The sequence below is a fragment of the Diplotaxodon limnothrissa genome, linkage group LG2 (genome assembly GCF_057381915.1).
Source record: "Diplotaxodon limnothrissa isolate DT_005_m linkage group LG2, D_limnothrissa_male_GT1.1, whole genome shotgun sequence".
In the NCBI taxonomy this organism is placed as follows: Eukaryota; Metazoa; Chordata; class Actinopteri; order Cichliformes; family Cichlidae; genus Diplotaxodon; species Diplotaxodon limnothrissa.
The window spans coordinates 4564193-4581614 of NC_140597.1; positions in this window are offsets into that span (position 1 = coordinate 4564193).

Consider the following 17422-nt stretch of genomic DNA (forward strand, 5'->3'; position numbering starts at 1 on the left):
CTAAATATGTACTGAGGTCCCCAGTGACAGGAATGGTAGGTGAGTGGGAAAATTCAACCAAACTGTCATGCACTTGCTCGAACTTGTATTCAATTCACCATGGAAAAATCACATGTTCTTTCCCAGGACATGTCCTATTATGAGGTATTTAATGACACTGGTCATGGCTTATGTTGGTGTTACATCATATCAAGGTCAGTTCTAAAACATCACTCACAAGTGAATGTCTCTATTTAAAAACAAACAAACAAACAAACAAACAAACAAACACAAAACTCATGCTGTGATATTATAGTATATAGTATATCAGAAATCTGTTCACTATTTTTATTACAAATGATATCAGTAAGGAAGCTGACTAAATATTAACTGATAATTTATGGCAAAGGGGTGGGATTAAATAAGTGTGTGCTTCTTCCAACTCCCTTTCAACATGTAAATCAATCAGAATGTTTTTTTGTATGTAATTTGTATAGTATTTTTTTCTCTCTTATTTTCTTTTCTAAATGTACTTGTATATTGTTCACATGTTGAAATAAATTACCAATCAATCAATCAATCAATCAATTGTACTTACATGGGTCACAGACATTTCATTTCCTGATATTCTGCCCGGTCTTAAGGATGTATATGGACATATTTTGCCCCCCCCCCCATTTTTTTCTTTTTACAAACATGACATTGAATTTAATGCATTTTAGTTAGCAGATTTTTTTTCCATCTTGCACCACCTATATTTTTGACACTCCTCAGAGTAGAGATGTTGCCATAGCAACCAAAAAAATCACGGGCAATATAAAAGATGGATGTAGCTACCGTGTTAACCATTGGTATCTGAAGTCCTGTTTTGAAGCCTCCACATGGGCATTTTCGCTGTCACCATCTTTCTGTTTTAAAACTGATTTTGCATCTGACTGTGAATCTTCATGCTCACCGGTCAACATAATATGACCAAGATTTAATTTTATAAATCTTGGTCATATTATGTTGACCGGTGAGCATGAAGATTATTTATTATTATTTATTTTTTTATTCAAATTAGTGACAGAGTCCATAAACTTGATAGTAAAGTGCTTACAGAGTTCAAGTCAGCAGGCCATTTTCCTATAGACTTCTATGGAACCAGATGTCACAGGTATCACCCCCTTGTGGCCATTAAAAATAATGCAAATATTTGCAAGTTGGCTTCACATTTAACAGCTACGTCCATCCTTATTTTTTTTTATATTGTACTAATTATACTGATAATATACTGATTATATAATACTATACTGATTACTTTTACAAAAACAAAACAAAAATACAACTGATATGTAAAAGCAATCCATCCAGCCATCCATCCATCCAGGGCTGATTATCTGGGTCTGGATAGCAATTCTGACATGCCCAAAACATCATGCAAGACTTTAACTGTCTCTGGCGTCAGGGGCAAAATGACCAATGCCATAGCTAACCTTTCTATTAAAAATGTACATTGACATAGATACACAGATACAAAAGCAGAGCAATTAAAAATTGCGGGAATGTAACCCCCCCCCCCAAAAAAAAAAAAAACCCAAACAAAAATCAATTACATTTTGAAGCTATTTTGAAAACTGCAATGTGATATTTCTCCTCTAGCCAGTAAAAATTAAAACCTATATGCTGAATTGCAATATCTCTACGTAACCAGTACAAAACAAAGTGACATCAAATCTAGACTTTCAGATCAAAGTTAGATTTTACACCAATCATAACCCAGTTTTATAGCCTGTGATCTCAGCCTTCATAGATTCAGTCTGGAACTCCACTTGATCAAGTTTAACAAAATGCTTGGCTCAAGATGTTTATGTCTCCATGGGTCCATGCTTGAGGGATCCACAGCAAATTTAAACCCAGTAATTAGGCTTCAGCAATACTTTATTTTTGGTTGCAAAATCCCCTTTTCCTGTTTGACCAACACATGTTTCAGTAAATCACATTTGTACGCCACTACTCAAGTCAATGAGTTTGTGTACATGTTCAATGTCTATACCTGACAGCCATCAGCTGTAAAGTCAGATTTCTAACTAGGGAAAACCTACTTTCATTCACTCATTCACTCACATGCAGTCATAACAAATGGAGGAGGCTACCGCTGGGTAATATGATTTGGTATTTCTAACACAGTCATTATAAACCCCAAGCACTAATAATTCATCTCTTGGCTTGCAGCTTCAAACTTGTCCAGGCTTGATGTTTTCCAGGTTTCTGTCATAACTGTGTAAACTTCCAACAAAAACAGATAAATAAATCTAAGGAACAAATCATAAACCCCTAGATAAAATAAAAACAGAAAAATGATTTATCCTGAGTGAGGCAGCAGGGTTATATTTCATTGAGCGGACAAAGCTCAGCCTTCATAAACCAGAGTAAGCTGAATCTGTAGTTCTAATGTGATATAATCACGGGAACTGAAACTAGCTTTAAGTACAGTATCTTAGCGGTCTAACAAATAAATCCAGTCTCAGTGTGAGACTGAGTTAAACAGATAAACAAGAAGAAGATAAATATATTCATACCAATTATATTCTCCCCAAATATAGCAATATGACTTTGCTGCTTTAAAATACAAAACAAAAAACAACAAAAATAATTAAAGCTAATTGTAGATGTAGTTCACCCCACCTCCCCACTTGCTTTTCCTGCTGAGGCAGGAATATATTCCTTAGTATGGCTCAAGATCAAAAATTGCAACATCCTATAATCTCCATTATGCAACTCTGTAACACTTTTAGATACAAAATATCTTGTTTTCTCTTCCCCCCTCTTTTTTTCCAATTTGTAAACCAGGTTTTCTGTTAAAATGTATATTAATAAAGTCTAACCTCATTCTCTCCTAATCTCTGGCTCATAGACACCTGTTCTCACAGTGCTGCCACTGACAACTGAAGTAATCATGCATAAAATCTGCAGAATTTCTCCTCGAATCTAAGCCACGGTAATGATTAATCTTAGCGCAACCAGCCTTGGTGTGATGATATAATATAAATCTGAAGGTCTAATCTTGTAAAACAACTCAATGCAAAGTGTAACTATACACCGTCAGTACCGATATGAATGTGACAGGATTGCAGCCAAAGGAGAAAATACAATCAGTGTTTGCGAAAATGTCCAGTCCACAAAAAACCATCATGACTCATCTTGAAGTTGGAACTAAACTCGACTTTACATCAAGCGAAGGGAGCATGAAACTTTACTTCATCGTGTTACCAAACAGTGTATCTGCCTTATTTGGTTCTGCTGACAGTGTCGCCTCACTGTCTACCCTCCTGTGTTGAGAAACAGGCAGTCTGGGTCTAAAGACAAGCAAATTGTCTGAAACAATAACTTCTCTGCTGACAACATGTTATTTAACCTATAAGAATCTGAAATCCTTGGATACCTCAGAGCTGAAAATATCTGAGGACTTCAAACCTACCCGAAAAATTTACACAAAAACCTGTACCCAAATTAAAGGTGTAAAATAACAAATGACTCATAGATCATTGAAATGGATCTAATTCATCATATATAATAAGAAATGAGTTTTCCATTTGTTTCCCAGTTAAATCCTTCTTGGAAAATTACTTGCTGAAAATAGAAAAACTCTGTAATTATCACAATGAAGTGAAGAGTGTGCCTATCTTGCAAAAGAGTTTCTTAGAGTATCAAGACTGGTTAAATAAAGGTTTTTCAATATATATGCTTAGATTCATTGTATAAAAATCTAAACCTTTAATCACCTTATAATATAATACATATCTGTTTACTTCATGTCTTGTCTTGTTCATGTCTTTACTTTTTTTCTCGTGTTCCCTTTTCTCCCTCCTCCCGTTTCCAAGTCAGAAGGACAGTTCAATAAACAAATGTGGGAGAGATGTTATCCATGTGTTCCCTGTGCAACGGGAAACCTGTGCTGTCCTAACATGAACCACTTTGTTCGTCAAAACACCTGGTCAGGAGGTTTCATGTTTAAAAATCTATTAAAAATATGTTTTGAATGAAGAATAACTTCAATACACCACCTTGTTTAATGCGGATAAGACAGAACATGTTTGAATTTAACCACAAGATTTTGCGGACAAAGCTGAACGAGAAGATGGCTGGTGTACAAAAGAGAGGTGGAGAGGTGAGATATTGTTTGTATGTTAAATAAAGGCTTTGATTTGTCTGTCTTCACAAAAAAAGACACAAGTATGGGTTCTTTGACATGTTCAGGTTGCACCTGGAGTGTTTTTTTAAAATGTAAATTGTCTAGTGAATGAAGGAAAGCTGGAAAGAAGCGCAAGGCTCAAAGTAGCAGTGACGGTGTTAAACAGCGCCTGCCCCAATCTTATCTTGGAAAAATGTGGTCAGAGTTTCTAAAGGTATTCAGCTATTGGACAAGCATGCTTTTCTGTTTCGTTAAGTTTCTCCTTTGAGCTATTTCACACCTGTCTCACATCTGGTAATCGAATGATCAAGTATGAAGGATATCCAGACTTCAGGTTGCAGTTCTTTTCCAAACTCTCATGGCCAGTATGGTGAAGATTAGGCCACCTGTGTTACCTGCTCCTAGTAATCATTTGCTTTTGCTCCTTAGTGCACTCTTCGATACTCAGGTACCTCCTGGAAAACCTTGCTTTCCTGGAAACCAACTCACCTGCTGCATGTGGAAATATCAGGTTAATCATACCAACTCCAAAACCAGCTCTCCATAACCTATCAAAGGAAGGACTCACCTGGTCACCTGCCTTCCTGCTCTCGGCATCAACTCCTGGAATTCCACCAGCTGCCCACCAACTCGCTCCAAGATTCTTAACCCTGCACACGAATAAGACTGATAAGATGATTGAGAACCATCAGGATTCTTCTTACAATTCATACTCATCTCTTGGGCAATTGCTAACTCCATATTTTCTCCCCTGACAGAGCTCAGGAGTGTGAAGCTGCAGTGCTGCTGACACCCATCCTATAAAATCCCTTCACTATTCTTTCTTTGTCAGTAAACACTAAAAACCTGCCAAATGTGCCCCGAGTCTGCTCCTTGAGCCTGTATTTTGCAAAAACACGACAATCTAGGGTTTATGTTACTGGCCTTTAACATGCCTCATGGTGATATACAACTGTGACATTATTTGAGTTACAGTCATTCTTGAATAATCTGCTTGATGGGTGAATAGAAGAAAAAGGCACATGATCAATAGTGGCCCAACAACCCTCTTAAGGGACAACTCCTACTAGGTCTTAAAATCTGGGACTCTGCACAGATTGGTTTTAGAGCTGAAGAAACTTCTTGGATGAGAGGTGAAATGTTTTCAAGAAACTCAAACTGTCTTTTCCTTCCAAGCCCTTTAAAGCCCTGCTAATTTGTTCTAGTCAAATGAATCCATGTACAGGATAAAAATTGTGGAGCAATTTGTTTTTATTGCCTGAAAAGCCAAGAATGTGAAGAATGATGATAAAGTGCAAACTGTGGGCAGGCTAGGAACAGCTGCTGATAACAAGGCATGGACCCTGTGCAAGTATCTGCAAAGACAACATACTAACACAAAGCCAGAAGTGAAGAATCCATAGTGATGCTAAGGCTGAGTGTATGTTGACCTCAGGAAAGCAGGCAGAGCCTTAGTGTCTGTTTACATTGTAGAATCACAAAGTGCTGTTTGGCTGATTTTCACTAGTTTTCCTATTGACTTTGTGTTCATGCAAGATAGAAATTCTTCTGTGTGTTTAGTTTGCTGGAAGGGATGTTTTTTTCTAAAGTTTGTGCTAACTTCAGGTATAAATCTTTGTATAATAAGGCAAACAAAAATGTCTCCCTAACCACTGGAAATTTCTGCTGATAACTGTGGAGAAGCTGCACAGTGAAAATGATATCAGAATTATCTGAGCTGATGCAGACTGGAACTACTCAGATCATGCTGGTAGAAACAGAGAGGAACAAATCAAAGAACTAAAAATGTAACTGGCTGAAACCTGCGGGGAAGCAGCAGCAGTTATCTAGGTTGTATGTGTCTCGAGATTATCAACACTTCTTCCAGAGATAAAACACACACACACACCTGAAGATGCCTACATGTGGCCAGCACAGTGTGCAGTCCAGTTCCTCTAAACAGCAGTTAGTGTCTGATGCTAATGTAGTTATTGAGATGCAATTTCGCTAATGTCCTCTGAAATGAAGAAATGTAAATACTTTGTGAAACCACAACAGGTTTATTGCACCTCCTCCCTCGTATTTAATTGACCCCGTTTGGCTCGTCATGTCACGTTCGTACATGAGAACATTAAGGCAATAAGTGACCCGTGGTTTTTATTATCCTCCACCAGGTCTCCGCAGGAAGGTGCATCAATATAATTAGAAAAATATGAAAGCGTGCAAATGTCATTTTCTAACCCCAGTACTGAGATGTGTACAAATTCAGTTGCTTAAAATTACATTCATTTGGGAAAAACCTGTGGATAATGCTCCATGTATAACAACAGAAACTAGGGCTGAAAGTAATAAATCTTCACAGTTGTTTTACTCTTTTGTCCTCTCTCCAACATGCATATATTCATGTAAAAACACTTTTGCATACAAATTGCAGTAGAACAGTATCACTGCTTATTTTTCTATCTGACTTGAAAATGATTTTATAAGTTCTATGATAATGGGGGTTTATGGTGGCTCAAGTCCATCATTATTGGATCCAATTTCTGAATTATATCCATCAGCAGAGAGCTGTGGTGCTCCTTTTTTAGGCTGTGTCTATGTCCTGTACTTATGATTCACAATGATTATTCATGATTAGAAAGTAATTTTGGTGAGGTAATCCCAGCTATGTAAAAAAAAATCAAACAAAATTACTTCAAATTTTCTCTGACTCAGGAAATCATAATATCCAGGTGCTCATTACACAGTGTACCTCACAGAAGAACAGCTGTGTTAGCTTCCCGTGTGAAAGCTGAAGGTCACATCGTTCCCAAGCTCCTCTGAGTTTGTGTCCAGTTTTTTCCCCAAGAACTAACCAAAAGAGTCCATGAACATATCAGCCAAGGAAACACCTACACGGCTGGGTCTTTTGTCTTCTGCCAAAAAAAGGAAAAGCAGTGAAACACCTTATGAAATACATCATAAAAAATAGACATTATGATAAAAAGAAAAAAAAAATCTAATGGAATACTAAGAATTTAACAGTCACTATAAAAACTCCTTAATTAATAAGTCCTTGTTTGTACCCAAAGGGGAAAGAAAACACTAGGCAAATTTCACTATTCCTCAGTTTGACCCACTTTTGCCTTCAGAACAGCTTTAAACCTGTGGCATAGATTCAGCAAGAGATTTTGGTCCATAGCATCACACAATTACTGCCGATTTGTTGGCTCCATATCCAATATGTGACCCTCCCATCCCAGAGGTGCTCTATTGGATTGCAATCTGGCGACTGTGGAAGCCATTTCAGTACACTAAACTCATTGTCGTGTTCAAAAAACCAGCATGAGATGATCTAAGTTTTATGATGTGGCACGTTGTCCTGCGGGAAGCAGTCGTCAGGAGATTGGTACACTCTAGTCATAAAGGGATTGAAATAGTCATCAAATCAATTATACAGGAAGGTTGGTGCATTTAAATGATCACCAGGTAATTCTAAGGGGTGTAAAGTGTGCTAAGAAAATATGGCTCACACCATTACACCACCAGCATGTCACACAGCGTTTCTTCTCATCTTGTCCAATTTGGTGAGTTATAGCCTCAGTTTCTTGTTCTTAGCTGACAGCAATGACACCCGGTGTGGTCTTCTGCTGTTTTGTCTGCGTCAGGGTTCAACATGTGTGTTCAGATCTTCTCTTCTGCATTTCTTAGTGGTAATGAACGGGTATTTAAGTTATTGTTGCCTTCCTATCAGCTTAAAGCAGTCTTGCCATTCTTTGACACAGTGAGGTGGATATTTTCTCTCTTTTTGACCATTCTTTGTAAACCCTAGAGGTGGTTGTGTGATAAAATCCCATCCTGAAATACTCGGACTGCCTGGCAAAAGGAAGCATATCACATTCAAAATGACTGTCATACACTAAATCACCTGGTGTATTTTGCCACACAACTGGATATGCTTGTTTCCACCCAATAGCAATCTTAATTAAAATGTATATATTTTTACGATGACCACGATGAAGCCCAAAAGCTGAAATGCATTACTTAAGTGTAAGTGAAAGGTAGTACTGGAGGTTTTTTTTTCTTTACTGGTCCATTTCCTCTCCATGTACCTGTAAAGTAGGTGAATTTGTGACACAAATCTCTCCTCAGGTTCTCAAAAGTTCCAGTTTCTTTCAAAACTCCCCAAAGAGCCATCACTGGCAATTGCCAGACAACATAATCTCTCTATTCCTTCTCAAGGAATAAAACGGTGTTTTGCATGAGGAACTTTTTCAGTCAGATCATACTATATAATTTTGTAATGTGAGGAATAGTTACCCCCTCCACTTATTATCAAGTAATCCAGAGAAACGAATATCCTCCAGTGTTTTAGCACCATGTGACTATGCTGGAATAAAACTGAGAGTGTAAGTCTTGGTGTGTCTGGGACTGTGTTTAAAATGACCCCTCAGTGACAAAGAAAGCATTTTCAAGCAATTTCATGCTTGTAGCCAAACATGCCAGAGTCTCTTGTTACCTTTGGAGGAGCTTAAATGTCATACGTCAGAAGCTAATGCTTTGAGCTCAAGCTCAAACATTTCTTCTGTTAAAAATGCTTCCAGGAAGTTCAGCTGAATATCAAACTATGTCAGTGTTTGGTTATAGTCTGAGAAATAAAAAAGGTTGTTTCAGGTTCGTGGTATATTAACGGGGAAAAAAGAAGAAATAAAAGTGTGATTGTCAGTGGTGGAGGCAGACAGTTCTGACAGGAGTGGCCAGACTAAGGCATTTATTATACTGAGACAGAAAAATTGTCAATCTAATTTGTTTTTTGGTCATTTGCATTGTCTGCTGATACAAAAACAGCTGTCATGTAGATGTACATCATTACAGCTTTTTAAATGTAGCATTAAGTAGTTAAAAAAAAATCTGGACAGTTGCTGTATTTCAATCCATTCATCCAGTCTCTTCCACGTATCCTTATCAGAGTCACAGGCGACGGAGCCTATTCCAGGTCCATCACAGGGCCAACACAGAGAGACAAAACAACCATCTGGTTGTTGCATTTATTGTATTGTAATTGTTGATAATTACATTTTAAATGGATGTATGTGCTGTTAAAATGTGCTGATATGAGAAGTTAAGCTGTAAAAGTGATTCTATGAAATGGCCTCACTGGCTGTGTTGACACGTTAGTATCCTCCCATTGTTGATCTTGATCTTAGCTATCATTGATCATTCTTGCCTTGGTGAGGGGTGGTTTCGCCAGGAAGTCACTGATTTTGACATGTCAATAATCCTGCATACAGCCTCTTTTTTAAGGATTAATCTGATTACCTAGCTGCTATTACCACAAGAGCAAATAAGTCTAGTGAGGTGTATTTAAAGTTTTATAAGAAAATTGTGCTTAACTTAAAATCTGACTCCATTTGGTTGCAAATAACTCACAGTAGCTCATAGTTATGCTATAAATAACATAGTATCATCTCAGAAATGATATCTGCAACAATTTGTTATATTCCTGATATTTAAAAAACAAAGGGAAGCGCTTTGTCAAGAGTTAGTTATCCCTTCTGGAAACTAATACCCAAAAAAATAAAATCCAGTTGCCCCAGATGCACAGACATATACTGTATGTTAAGTAAAAACAAGAGATAAAAAATATCTTCTTAACCAACAAATTCTGCAGTGGTTTGGTTTATTTATTTTGGCCTGTGATTTGTGCTATTTGAGAACATGCTGGTGGTGCAACAGGTGAACAACACTGGCAGATTTAATATTCATTCTAGGCTGTACATTAAGGCTGAGACCATGATGTAGGTCACCATGCTAATGCTGGCACGAAATGAGGCGGGGCACTCTTGGAAACGTGACCAGACTCCTGAATAATTCACATGCCATGTAAAGGGACACCACAGACCTCACACAAAGAAAAGCTACTTGCTCTGGAGCTTAAGGACATACATTGTGGTGTTGGTAAAGCTTGGTAAAGGCATGGATACAATTACCCACGTTAGAACATTAAGATGTGATTGTCGTGTATTTTCTGAAAATTATTTAATTTGAAATTTTAATGACGAACAAAGAATAGAAAACAATGAACTTTGTAACAATGGAATGAAATAATGTGTCCATTTATGGGAATCTGTAGTTCATGTTAAGCAACATGAACTTTAAAAGCTAAAATGAAGCTTCTTTATAAATGAGTAAACTTTAGACAAAAGATACAAAAACATCTTTCATATCTTTGTAATAATATTTTAGTAATCAGTAAAAACTATCCAGATATCCACACAAAAGGCTTGCACATAACGACCTGGGCCTTAGCCCTACACGTTCAGATACTGGGCAGTGACCCTGCTTGCATTTTCTGGTCAAAAAATGCTTATTCCCTGACTGCTTGGTGAGTGGTTGCTGGTTGTTACTGGGTGGTTCACCAAAAATCTCCTTGTGATTGCCTCCATGGGAGCAGATTGCATGAGTCGATTGTAGTTGTATGTAAAACGCCGACTCCAAAAACGGAGAACTTTCGCCTTCAGTGTAAAACCTGTGACTTACTCTCAAAAGTTATGTTTCAAAAGGCTCAGCTTTTACTTTGAAGACCAACGGTCACCGTTTCCAGTTTGTGTTGCACTCTTCACAGTAGTTGTTGGGACAGCAAGACCGTGTCTTCCATACAAACTACAGGTGATTTCGGGGCTAGCAACCAGAACAATTAAAAGGAGGTTTTCAGTGTAACAAAGTGTACCTCACTGCAACTAATTTTACCCAGCAACAGCAAGGATCCTCCAGCAACCACTGGTCGGGGAGTACACATTTATTTTTTATTTTTTTGACCAGTGTTTAGGGGACTGACTGGTTTCCATTAATTTCACAGTGGCTGCCAGCAACCACTTGCACCCAGTCGGGGAATACTCCCTTTTCCCTAGCAACTGGTAGTTGACAGGCAGTTGCCAGCCAATCTCCTGGTGCCACTGGGAGCTCAGTTGGCAACTTTAACAAACAGACAGAGGCATATGGGTCCTACACAGAAAGTCATGTCCACTGAGGGAAAAACACCACAATATGAAGCTGAGGGCTGAAACATGAACTTTATCTGGCTAAAAATATCACATCTCACTCAGACAGATGATTAGTTCAGCTCTATGTCCACTCAGCTGTTAGAGGGCCTGTGTTAGCTTTCTTTTTTAGTAAGCTGCTGTGATCAACTCTTTAAACCATCCACATTCCATTATAATAAATAAAGTCAAAATGCAGCTTAATTAACATCTGGATATTTGGACTGGACTTCAGTTCATTTGATGCTTACGTTTTTTTCAGTGTGGCAGCTTTTAAAAACTTACTTCTGGGTCTTTTTACACTGTAGTCAGTTCATCTCACCACACTGCAGCTTCCTCTGTGTTTTTTCACTTGGAGAATTCACAAGGAGGCACTTTGATGTGGTACAAAGTCTACCAAGGCCATGAACTGTTTTCTTCTCCTGTCTGGATGGGACTTAACTGTGCCAAGTCTCTATACGACTAAACTTTCTTTATGTGATTTCCTAACATCTTCCAAATCTGCCTCAGAAAATATCTGATCCTGTTTCGAATGCTTGCCTTCTGTGGCTAAGCTGCATGCGACTGCATTTGCATTTTGTTCATCAACAATGAATAATTTCTGTTTGTTCTTGTTGAATCTGATCATAGTGATCTTAAGGTGCATGCGTCACACAATGATCTCACTCAGGACCTGTCAAACACGTGTGTAACTCACACATATATGCTTAGACAAAGCATGCAGGTAAGTTTACTCACTCATGGAGGGATACAAGTACACTGACACCTGAGCCTTCCTTTTAATGTGTTAAGCCACAGATAAGCTTCTTGTCTCTCCCGGAACTGAGTGATTCTCTCCGTCATCCAGCTTCTCGCAAATTCAACTCTGGACTTGGTGAAATGCCACAGACAACAAAAGAAAGCAATGTTGTTGCCTGCAGGGGCGGGTAGGATACACAGTTACAGTATCTGCTTTTGTCTATATGACTTAACTCCTTCCACTCACGCAACGCCATTAATGAACTGGTTCACACAGGCCAGTAAAGCAGGGCACACAAAGCAGGAGGTGGGGTGGAGGGTCTAATTTCACTTTATGAAGAGACTACACTCACTTTAAATGGTGTCATCTGTTATTTCCTTAGTTGTTTTATTTATTTATGTATTTATTTATTTTTTGTTGAATTAACAAATTTTATTTGCTGAAATCATCCAGTGTCTACATTAGAGACTTTATAGCAGAAGCTTTCAGGTTTTGTTTTAATTAAAATAAATAATGCAACACTTAAACATTAGATAATGAATAAAATATTAAAATATTCTTGATAGTCATTTGATGGTGGATAATGCCCTGAAAGATATCCTCCCAGACCTGGATCAGGGCATCAGTGAGATTCTAGACATTTTGTGCTATTATTTGGCAGCATCAGATGCACCAATACATAATATCTCAGAGGTTCTCTCTTGGTTTCAGGTCTGGAGAACGTGAGGACCAGTCACCCAGTGTCTACAAACCCTGACCAAATGAGAAATGAGGAAGTCAGGTGTGGCAGAGAAGTATGCGAGGGTGGTACCAGACGTGCATGATGACAGCAAGACAGTGGGGAGGTGTGTGATTGGACTGACAGATGGGTTTAATGTGGGGGTTCACACATCAGGTCAGGAAGCAGGCTCCATGGGCTATCATGTTTGCAGAAGACTTTGTGATCTGTGATGAGCAGTGTTGGTCAAGTTACTTGAAAAAAGTAATCAGTAACTAATTACTGATTACTTTACTGATTACTTATTTTCAAAAGTAATTGCTTAGTTACTTAGTTACTTTTTAAAAACACGATTTACAACCTGAATAGGTAATAAAACAATAGATCTTTCAGCCCAATTCTACTTTTTCCTGCATAATCCATCATACAAAATGTAATCAAATGGAAAAGTCTTTTTTTTTTTACTTGTTTTATCAGTTTTAATCTTTTAACTTTATGCATCAAGCAAACAGGGGGTTAGGGTTTAGGGTTAGGGTTACAAGTAACGCGTTACTGCCCATCTCTGGTGATGAGAGTAGGGATCAGGTGGAAGACGACCCAGAGAGGTGGAGGTATGCTGTGGAAAGAAGAGACATGAGAGTTTGCAGAAGCACAACAGAATACATATGTGCAAATGACAGGGAGACAGGTGTAACTATGAAGATCTGAGGAGGAGAGGTAGTGAAGGTGGATGACTTTAAACACCTGAAATCAATCATTCAGAGCAATGGACAGTGCACAAGAGAGGTAAAGGAGGAGGTGAAATGGTGAAGGCAAATGTCTGGGCACTTTGTGACAGATGTATAGTAGCATGGGTAAAAGGGAAGGTTTACAAAATGGTGGTAAGAACTGCTATGATGTATGGTTTGGACATGGTAGCACTGACAAAAAGACAGAAGGTATAGCTGGAAATGCTCAGTTTCGCTGGGAGTGACCAGAATGGAGAGGATTAGAAATGAGTACATCAGAATGAAAGCTCTGGTTAAGTGATTTGGAGATTCAAGGTGCAATGGAGGGATATTGATTATAGAGCTGCCAAGCATGAGGAAAAGAGCAAGACATGGATGCAGTGAAGGAGGACATGCTGCAGGGTGGTGTGACAGATGAGGATGGTGGGATAGGGTGAGATGAAGGCAGACAATGTGGTGCAAAGAGAAAAAGTTCTAAATCCCGTTTAGCATGATTCATGTTACATACCGAAAATAACCAATAAAAATGACAAGCAGATGGGTTTTAAACTATGGTTTAACCTACTAGTTGCTTCCAATTACATTTATGTACTTGTCCACTTGCAAATCTATGTATGCAAAAAGGTAAAGGTCAAGTTTTGATTCTATATTGTTTCAAGGGAAATTGCAATCTATGGCCTTTTCCATCAGGACTGAGCAGCAGGTGGTAGTTACACACGATGCAAAACTCCTACACACTCACTTCACACACATCACTCATTCACTGAAAGAGAGAAATGCATGTGCACACACAGCCATGGACATGCATACAGCTCACATACATACTTGACTTTTCCAGCAACCCCAGCACCGCTTGCTGTGCTGAGAATTTTACGAAACACAGCCACCTTTAGCCTAAGCGCAGTGTGTGAGAGTATGCATGTCAGCTGGCACGCAAACCTGACCAGCATCCAAACAACTGCTGCTGACCTGCAGTGGAAACTATTCGTGAGTGAAATGCCAAATTCTAACACACACACACACACACACACACACACACACAATTTTTATCTAAGACATGCAAGCAAAACTGCTTCTAAACACTTCAAATGAGAAATGCTGTCATCAGCACTCTGGCTTGGCTACAAACACCACAGCATCCAAATGGTTGCGTTTCTTCCGACACTATGCTTTAAGTGCAAATGCACACACACAGACTTTTGTCCTGAGACTGAGCCCTCTCAGCAGGGAACGGGGCACTTTTTTCCCCCAGTCCATAAAAGCAGCTTTGTGTCCAGACTATCTGTTAAAACACACACACACACACACCTAATGATTGTGTTCACATTTTAAGGCAAGGGCGCACTCACGCATCAACACAGAGACCAGCTGCTTTGTACCCTCATTATGTAGTTGTTAGGCTCAGGCTACTTGGGATTACAAACACGGGCCAGGCAGATGTCCACTGGCCTAATAGTGCTACCGGCAGTGACACACACACACACACACACACACACACACACACACACACACACACACACACACACACACACACACACACACACACACACACACACAAATGTACTGACACGCTCTTCCCTCTGTCCTGTTTGCTCTTTAACCAGATCATTTGGCCTTGTTTCTAATATCTGCAACCAGTTCGATTTTCCCCGGTGAATCCATGTACAGGGAGTGCAGAATTATTAGGCAAATGAGTATTTTGTCCACATCATCCTCTTCTTGCATGTTGTCTTACTCCAAGCTGTATAGGCTCGAAAGCCTACTACCAATTAAGCATATTAGGTGATGTGCATCTCTGTAATGAGAAGGGGTGTGGTCTAATGACATCAACACCCTATATCAGGTGTGCATAATTATTAGGCAACGTCCTTTCCTTTGGCAAAATGGGTCAAAAGAAGGGCTTGACAGGCTCAGAAAAGTCAAAAATAGTGAGATATCTTGCAGAGGGATGCAGCAGTCTCAAAATTGCAAAGCTTCTGAAGCGTGATCATCGAACAATCAAGCGTTTCATTCAAAATAGTCAACAGGGTCGCAAGAAGCGTGTGGAAAAACCAAGGCGCAAAATAACTGCCCATGAACTGAGAAAAGTCAAGCGTGCAGCTGCCAAGATGCCACTTGCCACCAGTTTGGCCATATTTCAGAGCTGCAACATCACTGGAGTGCCCAAAAGCACAAGGTGTGCAATACTCAGAGACATGGCCAAGGTAAGAAAGGCTGAAAGACGACCACCACTGAACAAGACACACAAGCTGAAACGTCAAGACTGGGCCAAGAAATATCTCAAGACTGGTTTTTCTAAGGTTTTATGGACTGATGAAATGAGAGTGAGTCTTGATGGGCCAGATGGATGGGCCCGTGGCTGGATTGGTAAAGGGCAGAGAGCTCCAGTCCGACTCAGACGCCAGCAAGGTGGAGGTGCAGTACTGGTTTGGGCTGGTATCATCAAAGATGAGCTTGTGGGGCCTTTTCGGGTTGAGGATGGAGTCAAGCTCAACTCCCAGTCCTACTGCCAGTTTCTGGAAGACACCTTCTTCAAGCAGTGGTACAGGAAGAAGTCTGCATCCTTCAAGAAAAACATGATTTTCATGCAGGACAATGCTCCATCACACGCGTCCAAGTACTCCACAGCGTGGCTGGCAAGAAAGGATATAAAAAAAGAAAAACTAATGACATGGCCTCCTTGTTCACCTGATCTGAACCCCATTGAGAACCTGTGGTCCATCATCAAATGTGAGATTTACAAGGAGGGAAAACAGTACACCTCTCTGAACAGTGTCTGGGAGGCTGTGGTTGCTGCTGCACGCAATGTTGATGGTGAACAGATCAAAACACTGACAGAATCCATGGATGGCAGGCTTTTGAGTGTCCTTGCAAAGAAAGGTGGCTATATTGGTCGCTGATTTGTTTTTGTTTTGTTTTTGAATGTCAGAAATGTATATTTGTGAATGTGGAGATGTTATATTGGTTTCACTGGTAAAAATAAATAATTGAAATGGGTATATATTTGTTTTTTGTTAAGTTGCCTAATAATTATGCACAGTAATAGTCACCTGCACACACAGATATCCCCCTAAAATAGCTAAAACTAAAAACAAACTAAAAACTACTTCCAAAAATATTCAGCTTTGATGTTAATGAGTTTTTTGGGTTCATTGAGAACATGGTTGTTGTTCAATAATAAAATTATTCCTCAAAAATACAACTTGCCTAATAATTCTGCACTCCCTGTATTGGGGCTGATAGATCGCAGGCTACACTTTTAGTGAAGAGTGAAACTGTTTTTCATGAAACACCAGCAGGAAGAAATGTGTAGTTGTTGACAACAATTACTGTAAAATAAAATAAATCAGTGATTGACAGACATGAGAGAAAAATAAATTAAGCTTCAGCTCCCTCGCTGAGATCGAGTGTGCGTGCAAAATGTGTATGCTTTGTGCACATTCAGTCTCTGGTTGATTTCCACAAGGAAGTCCAGCTGTTACTGTTATTTATTCCCAAACCTTCATTTTTTTCTTTGCAAATGTCCCTGCAGTAACGCTAAAAAGTCTAGAAATGACTGAAAACATATTGCTCAAATTGAAGCATGTTAAACTGAATAGGATGGATTGCCAGTTCTGTGCCATCCAGAGAAAACGCTTGTCACTTGTGTACGCTTCTGCACATTGACACGCTGCCTCTGAAATCCAAGCTTTTGAGGAGATGTAAACAGACACTGATTTACTCCAGGCAGCGTGAATTATGTAGAAAATGCATCCAAGAGTTGGACATTTTTCAACACTAGGGACAAATTTACGCTTATCCCACCACTGGTTGGCTTCACTTCACAGATGTAAAAAAAAAAGAAGAAAAAAGAGACGATGAATAAAAAGAACATGTGTAGAAAAACACAAGAAACAGCAGAGAAGAAGTGGGTTTAACATCAGGGAAATTATATTGTAGAAGGTAAACCAAGATTAAGTGAATAAAATAAATCAAAGAACATCACTAGTTTTTTACTGAAAATGTGTCAAGGTTGCATTATTTTCACTGTCTTGTAAGATAAAAGATTTTCATCTGGTTAAAATGTCACCTGATGTAAACACTCCT